The sequence below is a fragment of the Dendrobates tinctorius genome, unplaced genomic scaffold (genome assembly GCF_039654945.1).
Source record: "Dendrobates tinctorius isolate UK_male_01 unplaced genomic scaffold, ASM3965494v1 ptg000073l, whole genome shotgun sequence".
Classification (NCBI taxonomy): domain Eukaryota; kingdom Metazoa; phylum Chordata; class Amphibia; order Anura; family Dendrobatidae; genus Dendrobates; species Dendrobates tinctorius.
The window spans coordinates 24,989,707-25,000,530 of NW_027361741.1; the positions used below are offsets into that span (position 1 = coordinate 24,989,707).

Here is a 10,824-nt window from a genome sequence, read left to right on the forward strand (position 1 = left end):
AAAAAAAATACCTTTAAAACCATAGTGCAACCATGCCAGGCCTGGGATTCCAAGCTGATGATAACAGTTAACTTTTTTATTATTTTACGACAAATGCTCAATGAGATAGACTGAACATACAGTTTAGGGTTCTGAAAAGTAATAAAATCAAAGATAAGCAGAAATGTGTTAATCTCAATTTACATATATAAAAGTTGAAATGTATTAAAGAACTTCATGTCCTCAATCCTCCTGTAGAGTAGGTCGTATGCTTTGTGATAATAGATGGTTTGGTACTGTGAGAACTGAAGACTATAAAGTGAAATGAATCATGAGCAGCTTAACATCCTGTTCCATAATCCACATTATGATTGCTTGAAAGATTTGCAAGTAAATATGATTATTTGAGTATTTGCCAGTTTGCTTTAGGCAAACAAGTGCAAAATCATCATAATCTCTACAGAAAGGTGTAAAGAGAAAGATTGACAATGGAAGCCTTTTTTTTGTGTAAATTTGACTTATATTAAATGGAATTGCACGGTGATGATTACACAATATTTCCTTTCAGAGGTTGCTAAAAAGGAACACTATTAAACCTAAAGCATTGACGGGATCATTGTCACTGACATATAAAATCATTGTTATTGACAACATAGCGCTGTATGGAAATATGGAGTACTAATACTGTATGGGGACAAAAGGGTCATATTAGTGATTGTTCTGCTCCCAATACATTTTTTAATAGCCAATTGGCATATCTGAATGGATTATAAAGCTCCTGAGCCCAAAAGCAAAATACACAACAGAATGCCACCAGGGTTGCCAGAAATTCCAGGACAGTCAATAAAAATAGGGCACTTTTTTGCCCTGTCTGTAAAAAAATTAACACGTCTGTGATTGTTTTTGAAGCGGAACAAGCTTACAGATTAATTTGGCTGTAATTATCTACATCGTACAGGTCACAGAGAATGCAGCTGATGTCTTGTATCAGAATTATAGGCTGCAGACATGTATGACTTATAATTATAATGATTTATTATGGCTTTCCAATGTGTCCATAAAAATATTGTCTGTCTGTGGTTTTTTTATATACAAAATAAGGTTGCACTCTTTCATGCTAAAGCATGTCAATGTGGAATATATGAAATTTTAATAGCAATATGGCTATGGAGTATTAGGAAAAAATATGAGACGCTTAGCATATAACTTGGCCAAACTATATCTGCCCATCAACCAACGTCATGGCGGCCTCAAAGTCTGATGGGTACCTACACTGTGTGAATACCTCTCTATGGCTGATGTCTGAATTCCTGGGTGAATGTGGACACCTCTGTCAGCAATGCCTGCATTTATGGGTAAGTAGGGACCTGCTGTAGTTAAAATCACCACCTGGTGGAGGGCAGAGTGCTCGATCACTAAGCTAATATACAATACACAAAAAACTGACTAGCACATCCAGACTAGTGTGAATAGGTGCATACCAGGAGGAGTTACCTCCGTCTATATATATATATGAAACTGAATGTATGTATGTGTGTATCACGAACCAATCATGAAGCATCTTTCATTTTACCAGAGCTGTTCAAAAGAAACTGAGCTGTGATTAGTTGCTATGACCAACAGTTTTCCTTGCAACCAATCACTAAGCATCTCTCATTTCACCAGAGCTGGTTAAAAGTAGCTGAGCGGTGATTGGTTGCTATGAGCAAGTTTTCCCACTTGAAAACATGTCAGCAGACACTGACATGGTGGGAGAAATCTAGCATCTTCAGGAACATAAGCTCCCAGCCATTGTCTGTCCCCCAGAAAGGAGCAGAGAGCACATGACAGAAATGAATCCCCCCTCCCTGCCCATATCCCCATCACACATCCTCCATCCCGTAGGCACATCTTCCCTCTAAAAGGGATCATTGGTATGGAAGTCACAGCAAATCCATCCAGGGCTTTGGTTTTGACCCCAGGCCTCTCTTAAAGGGATCTCTGGTAAGGAAGTTAGGACCGTTCCACTCAGCTCTGTGGTTCTGACCCCAGGGTCTCTTAAAGGGATCATTGGTATGGAAGTTAGGGCAAATCCACTCTGTGCTTTGGTACTGACCCCAGGCTTTTCTTAAAGGGATCTTCGGTAAGAAAGTCAGGGCAAATCCATCCAGCGCTTTGGTTCTCACTCCAGGCTCTCTTAAAGGGATCTCCTGTATGGAAGTTAGGGCAAATCCCTCAAAGCTCTGACTCTGACCCCAGGGTTCTATTAAAGGGATCATTGGTATGCAAGTTATGGCAAATCCACTCAGCGCTCTGGTTCTGATCCCAGTCTCTCTTAAAGTGATCCCCGGTATGGAAGTGAGGGAACATCCACTCTGCGCTTTGGTACTGACCCCAGGTCTCTCTTAAAGGGATCTCCGGTATGGAAGTTAGGGTATATCCCTCAGCGCTCTGATTCTCACCCCAGGCTTCTATTAAAGGGATCATTGGTATGGAAGTCAGGACAAATCCACTCAGTGCTCTGGTTCTGACCCCAGGCCTCTCTTAAAGGGATCCCTGGTATGGAAGTTAGGACCGTTCCATTCAGCGCTCTGGTTCTGATCCTAGGCTGACGGGATGGTGTGGGATATTAGGGGTAGTAGTCCGGTGGCTCTGGCTGATGGGATGATGTGGGATATTAGGGGTAGTAGTCCAGTGGCTCTGGCTGATGGAATGATATGGGATATTAATGGTAGTAGTCCGGTAGCTTTGGCTGACGGGATGATGTGGGATATTAGGGGAGTAGTCCAGTGGCTCTTGCTGATGGAATGATGTGGGATATTAGTGGTAGTAGTCCGGTAGCTTTGGCTGATGGGATGATGTGGGATATTAGGGGGAGTAGTCCGGTGGCTCTGGCTGACGGGATGATCTAGGATATTATGGGTAGTAGTCCGGTGGCTCTGGCTGATGGGATGATGTGGGATATTAGAGGGAGTAGTCCGGTGGCTCTGGCTGATGGGATGATCTAGGATATTATGGATAGTAGTCCGGTGGCTCTGGCTGACGGGATGATGTGGGATATTAGTGGTAGTAGTCCGGTGGCTCTGGCTGATGGGATGATGTGGAATATTAGTGGTAGTAGTCCAGTGGCTCTGGCTGATGGGATGATGTGGGATATTAGTGGTAGTAGTCTGGTGGTTCTGGCTGATGGGATGATGTGGGATATTAGGGGGAGTAGTCCGGCGTCTGTGACGGGATGATGTTGAATATTAGTGGTAGTTGTCTGGTGGCCCTAGCTGACGAGATGATGTTGGATATTAGGGGTAGTATTCCGGTGGCTCTGACGGGATGATGTGGAATATTAGGTGCAGTAGTCCGGTGGCTCTGGCTGAGGGGATGATGTGGGATATTAGGGGTAGTAGTCCGGTGGCTCTGGCTGAAAGGATGATGTGAGATATTATAGTGAATGTGGCTATGCGGAGTGAGCGGGGCTCTACACTCAGCTTTATATATATAGATATAATCATTATAATTTGTTATAACTAAGGGTACTGTCACACTTAGCGATGCACCAGCGATCCCGACAACGATATGGATCGCTGGTGCATCGCTAAGTGATCGCTAGTGAGCTGCCACACAGGCAGATCTCACCAGCGACATAGCAGCGGTCGGGGGTCGCTACTTACCTGTGAGACGTGGCGATCCTGACGTCCTCCCGCCCGCGTCCACACGTCGCTCGTCGGTGTCACAGGAAGCTGATGATGAGAAACGGCCCAGGCCGTTCTCGCGCGATCAGCGATAACCAGCGGGGGAGCCAGTCGGAGGTAAGTATCAGACATAGTGATATCGCTAGGAATATCGCTATAACGTCACAAAACCAGTGACGTTATAGCGATATTGCTAGCGATATCGCTTAGTGTGACAGGCCCTTTACCTTAGCTAGTTACTATGCCCGGGCAGCGCCGGGCTCTTCAGCTAGTATACAATATGCAAAATAAGGTTGCACTCTATCATGCTAAAGCATATCAATGTGGAATATATGAAATTTGAATAGCAATATGGCTATGGAGTATTAGGAAAAAATAAGAGACGCTTAGCATATAACTTGGCCAAATTATATCTGCCCATCAACCAACGACTAGGTGCCCTCAAAGTCTGATGGGTACCTACACTGTGTGAATACCTCTCTAAGGCTGATATCTGAATTCCTGGGTGAATGTGGACACCTCTGTCAGCAATGCCTGCATTTATGGGTATGTAGGGACCTGCTGTAGTTTAAAATCACCACCTTGTGGAGGGCCGAGTGCTCGGTCAGTAAGCTAATATGCAAAAGACAAAAAACTGATATCTAGAATCTATAATGCACCCCATCCTGGTATAATATTCTGTATCCAGGGCTCTTTCCAGCAATAATGTTCCCCATCCTCCTCCTGTGCCTCTTCCAGATATAATGTTTCCCATCCTGGTATAATATCCCCCATCTTGGTTCCTTTCTGTAATAATGATTTCCTTCTTGGGCCCCTTACAGTATTTTCTCACAGCTTTCTCTAAATAAACTTTTTTGAATTCACCAAATGACTGCAATGAAACAAAGAGTGAAAAATTTAAAAGGGTCTGAAAACTTTCCATACCCACTCTAGAATGTGTTTGCCTAAACAGAAGATGAATTTTAGCCTACCTCAGACTTCTTATATAATGAGGTATATCGCAAAAGTGCATAAAATTTCAATAGGTTATTTCTGAATTTCTTTAGGATGCTGTAAAAGAAGCATGCTGTTAGGGTTGGTGGATTGCACTAAATTAAAATAAATTTTAAAGTGCAATCGCAATCTGGGGTCTACCATGCAGAGATGACAAACTGCTGCTAGTGAACAATGACGGAAACTAAACATTGAGCGAGTGCTTGAACACACTGTGTTAACGCCACACAGTGTGAATGGAACACTGAGTACCAAGCTCCGTTACTTCACAGAGCGGTACTGAACAAAAGAATACTAAGTGCAATACCCTGATAAACGTCACAGGGATAAAGTAAGTGAAACTTACATGATGCTAGATATAATACCCTTTAGGCTAAGGGTTGGACTTGCCCAGTAACTCAACTGTGCTAACTGCACACATGAAGGAAATTGGTGCTAAGCCAAGAGACTAATTTCCCCCACTGACGCTAACTGCCTGCCTACAAAAATAGAGCCCCAGAGCTTAGACAGACTCACACAACCAGCAGACAGAAAGTTAGAGTATCCACAAACATACACCATAACATAGATGACACTAGCGCTCCGGCGTACGCCTCTGAGAATATTTTATACACTAGGCTCCACCCCAAACACTCATGACATTGCCCTCAGGCCAATACGGAGCTGCCACATCACCAGAGCAGATGATGTCCGACCAGGCGACCACCAATGAGAAGGCGCCACATCATGGACATGCTCAGTAAGGTGATCTCTGGACTTCGGCTCCAGAGCGGAGGACTACACCTGCGTATCACTGGCTCCCATAAACTTAACTGAAGAGCCAGCAGCAACAAAGCATGTACCACAAGCCTCAGAAAGACGCTGGGATCGACGTCTGTGCTGAGCAGCAATCTGAGCATCTGGAGCCAAATGGGGACCTCAGTACCAGGCAATGCCCGGGATCTATCCTGTGCAGTGGGAGAATCCTGGTGCCTAACACATATATTTTTTTTTATTGAATGTGTGTATGTAATATAGTGTGAGTGTATTAATATATTCAAATACAACCACTCTCTCCGGAATCCAGCGCCATTCTCCTTAGCTTCTCAGTGTTGTCACTGCAGTTTAGACTAGCCGGGTCACTCTATGTTCTATGTGTGAGCCAGAAGTCTCTTTTACAATGAAAGCCTATGGATCATCATTCTGATGCTCCATAGACTAACACTGTAAACGTCACTGAGAAGCGGATCAGAATGGTGTTGAACACCGGAGAGAACGGCGGTAGGTGAGTATATTAATAAACCCACAGTACATTACATGCACATGCTTACACATTTAATAAAAAATATAGATGGAAGTGCTTCCTTAAGTAGATTTGTAGATATATGCTATGATTACCTTCTATACATACAATGTAATTTTATTTTATTTTTTTTGACAATTAAGAACACCCAGAACAAAGCACAATATAATAGACTTTAAAGGATAATACTCCTTCATACAGTCTGCAATAACATGTAAATCATCCAATTCAAAGTGCCAATAAGTGATACTAAATTATACATTACATACAAAGGGTGCACCAAATTTTGGAGAGGAGCGTACATCAATCTGAAGGCTTGAGACACTTAACACTTGAAAGCGAAGATGTTACACAGGCATACATTTCATAGCGCACACATTTAACCCCAATTTCAAAGTAGAACAAGGCTAGATGGAATGTATATATCATCCTGGGCTCCTCTTTGTTCTACATGTTATTCTCTTGACATTCCTTTTAGTCTGTGCTGCTTTGTTAAACTGTGAGGCCTAGTGTGTGTGAATCCATCAATCGCATGTCTTTCCAATTCAGAGTCCTCCCACCCACACAAAAAGAATCAAGTTAGAGCATGTGCCACAGCTGCTTCATTTTGGTCAAGGAGATCCTAATTCAGGCAGCAGCCCTGCTCTCGAGAGGGGGGCCACAAGAGCTTTCTGTCGAATAATTGTTGGCACACTCTTACAGCAAACATGAAAACACCCCTCTGACAAGCAGCATGATTTATTACTGCCTACTGCAAAAAACGGAACAAAATCAATTGGCTATTACCTCACTTAGCGATGGCTTGTCACTGCCTGAGAGCAGGGTGTTAAAAATAAGAGCCGTGCAAGCAGTCTCATGCCTGGCCTTGCACACCTGCTCTGAGCCAGATACTGAGAAATCACTTCATGATAGCAATGTTCTGTGGAATAAAGCTTAGATGTACTCATGCAGAGGGTATATTTCTAATAAATAGATATCTAGGCCCTATCCATCTAACCATTTTTTTGTCCTTGTGTATAACAAAATATTTCGATACAGGGAGATAAAAAACGAAAACTCCTAATTGGTATTGACATTTTTAAATTATGTATAATCAGGATCATACGCACAGTATACTAGATACCTCTATATAGTACCATTACGGTTTATGTGACATATTTTGTAGAACTGTGAGGCTGACCTTACGGCCCTGTGCACACGGTGCAGATTCTGCTGCGGATCCGCAGCGGATTTGCCGCTACGGATCTGCAGCAGAACTGCAGGTGATGTACAGTACCATTAAAGCCTATGTAAAAAAAAAAAACGCTGTGCACACGCTGCGTTTTTTTCCGCGCGTTTTTTGTGCAGAAAAAAAAAGCAGCATGTCACTTCTTTTGTGCGGTTTTGCTGCAGTTTTCCATCTGCTCCATTCTAGAAATCCACAGGTGGAAAACCACACAAAAACCGCAAAAAAAAAAAGGAAGAAATCCGCAGGAAAAATGCAGGTCATTTGACCTGCGGATTTAGTAAAATCCGGGCGGGAGGATCCGCACTGTGTGCACATAGCAGTAACGAAAAAGGTAAAAAAAAATATCAGCTCACCATTGTAGATGTTGGAAATACGGAGTCCAGGAAATGATGCACTAAAAAAACTCAGGGCCAGCAACCCTGTGAGAAAAAAGAGGAAAAACAAAAAAGGAACTGGCAAAAAAAATATTAAATGTAGTAAACGTACAACATTTATTTAAGTAATTAAAAAATCATAATGGCAAACGTAATGCAAAAAGAAAATGGGGAAAGGGAGGACAGGGGGGTCAAAACTTTATACGTTTCGGACAGACATGTCCATAGTCATAGGTGACATGTGACTTAAATACATTTTTCAATTTAATTACATATAACATTATTTGGTGCCGGCTCCTTTTCCGTTTTTCCTCTTGACCTTGCCAGTAAAGCGCCCCAGAGGCACAGCCTAGGACAAAGTTTTTATAGAAGTGATCGTATACTACAATTTCATTTCCATAGCTGTCATCATAATTTGTTTAGGAAATCAATTGGTTGTGATGAAGCAAAAAAAGAAGCATTGAGAGATATTTTCAACTTTGGCATGAACCTCACCTAAAGATGATGAGGCCCAGACATCACAGTCTGAGATCCTGGTGAGACCTGGGTCTTTTCTAGTTCTATCTAATGAAGTATCAGTAGAAAAAGTATGAGAGCAAAGAGACGGCTCTATTGAACATCAGTATGAACGCAGCCTTACGAGGGAGAATCCTGATGTGACCTCCATGTGATTCATGCTTCATTAACCTTAAAAATGCAGTTAAAGCATAGCACATTAGATGAAGTTACCACATTGTTTAGCTCGAATATCATGTTACAGTTGCTTTTTTGTGAATATTTAAATATGAGCCACAATCTAAATGCAAATGAGCATAATCTCTGGGGTTTCCATAGCTGAATTATACAAAATATAAGCCAACTAGCTCCTTCATCTTTATACACCAGTCATTTCTGGAATGTATCAAAATACCATTGGGCTATCAACGCTATTGATATGAACCCACCAACTCTGCAAAGGCACACAGCATACAGTTACCAAACAATTACAGATATTCTGTCAATTCGGAATTCATTAGTCCTGAAATCATAAATGACCCCATGAAAGAAATATATGAAATTTCTTTTAATCTAAAGCCCCTGTCTCACATAGCGAGCTCGCTAGCGAGATCGCTGTTGCGTCACCGATTTTGTGACGCAACAGCAATCTCGCCTGTGATCTCGCTACGTGTGACACATAGCGGCGATCGGGCCCCTGCTGCGATGTCGCTGATCATGCTCGAATGTCCTGGGCCATTTTTGATTGCTGGTGTCCCGCTGGCCGCATGCATCGCTGTGTTTGACAGGGACAACAACTAACGACCTCAATACTACAGGTCTGAGAGACAGGGTCCCAACGACCGTCGTATTGTTCCTTATCGTTGCTGCGTCGCTGGTGAGGTCTGACTGTTTGACATCTCACCAGCGACCACGTAGTGACGCATCAGCGATCCCTACTAGGTCATATCGCTGTCGGGATTGCTGGTGCGCCGCCAAGTGTGACACTGTCACTGTACAGTGGATAGCATGATCTCTGTGTAGGCTATTCAATAATGAACAATAAGACAAAACTACATCAAGTATTTTAGGGGAAAAGTGGCAAATCACATGCTTATGAGGCTCAACTATGAGCTGAGATTACAGATATTGGACTATATTAGCCATCACTCTGTTGGCAATGTTATTTTGTTGGCAATGATATTTGATGTCTAGACTAATATGCAGTATAGGGACTCTGCATATTGCATATTCTTTACTGCTTTCCTCATACAAAATTTAATAAAAAAGTAGCAGTTGTTTTAATTTTTTTCATAAATCAATTGAAGACATGCAATAAACTTTGTAATTATATCTTACCATTCTCAAAAAATTCTCATTTCATCAGCAAAATCTGAAGTCAGGTGGTAATGAAGTTCTATGAAGAACTGTCACTGTGATTTTAGAAGAACTTGCAGTAGAATTGTTATACATCTGGTTCGGGATTTCCCGATTCTGCTTCCTACCACTGGGTTCACTGCCCTCCATTGTGCTCAACATCAGGTTAATAAAATCCACAGAGAATCTGTGTTTTAGGATTAAGACTTCTAGTCCAATGTTTGGATTGCTTCATAATTTGTGCTTTTGGTGCTCTCATCCTGCAAGAGCTCTGTGCTGCTGCACACCTTCGGCCTTGCCAGCTACCAGGCAAACGCCATCTCATGAATCATTCTCCAACTGCTATACCTCACAGACGATGTTAGATTTTGTTCATACCATTCACTCAGCTGTGTTATAACTGTCCTCCTTTGTTCTCCAGTGTTCCAAATTGTCACTTCTCACGTGCCTTTTCTGCCTGCTGTACCAATGCCTGTGGTCTGTGTGCCCACTTGGACCTGTGGCTTTGTGCATCCACATCAACAGGTGGACCTAGCGGAATCCTAAGACAATGGCTTCCAAAGGTACAGCATCTACAACATGTTTGGCATAGAATATGGATGTTTTGCCTCATCTTGTGGTGCAACTTGCTGTCACCCAATGTGAACTTGTTGAGGCTCTGTAAAAACTCTCAGCTCATGCGAAAACACTGCCTCAGACTACTGCATTTTCACCTGAAGCTCCTTAACACTTGTCACAGCCTAATACTCACCTGCAACACTCAGCTTAGGAAATGTCTCTCCATATTTGCCCAAACCTGCATGTTTTATTGGTGATCCAAAGGCTTGCCTGGGGGAAACAAACATACCATACACTTTGAATTGTTTCCTCACCAGTTTTTTTCTGACTGGTCCAAAGTGGCATGTGTTTTTTCTTTGTTGTCTGGAGATGTCTTGGCGTGGGCTGCATCATTGTAGAAGCAGGTTGACCCAATGGTGTATTCTGTACAGTCCTTCTTGTGTGCCTTTCGTCAAGTGTTGTATGAACTAGGTAACGTTCGTTAAACTGCTGTTTTTAAATAAAAAATAAAATGACTGTTACCCTTTATGTTATAATGATCCTTAGTTTTCTACCTAATAACTCCAGACCTCCATTTGTATGTATTTTATCCATATAGTAAACTTTTAGTTGCTAAACAATGCCTATTCCTCCTGCAGCTATAATCGTGAAAATAAATTCTTGTGAACCAAATTGTAACTCAATGTACTTATAGAGTGTAAAGTGATGCAATAGTTTATTTATTAATTAGAGCCATATTTATTATGTTTATCCTTTTCATGTATTTGACTTATTTTTTTATTTATTGTGTGTTAGTTTACATCTCAGTCGTCAAGTGGTCTGCGCTCCATCAACTTCTCCAGAAAGACTTTTAGCCTCTGCTGTTTGCTTAGCTATTCATTGGAGACTTGTTGG

The 10,824-nt window shown here is 42.1% G+C and overlaps 1 long non-coding RNA gene across 1 annotated transcript in view; it reads right to left on the reverse strand.

Moving 5' to 3' along the window:
• Nucleotides 1-10,053, reverse strand: part of LOC141096314 (uncharacterized) — a 57,186-nt gene extending 47,133 nt beyond the window's left edge. Inside the window, exon 1 of the long non-coding RNA XR_012233649.1 lies at nt 9,355-10,053. This is a non-coding gene — a long non-coding RNA (uncharacterized lncRNA). The remainder of the gene's footprint in view (nt 1-9,354) is intronic.
• Nucleotides 10,054-10,824: the final 771 nt, after the last annotated feature.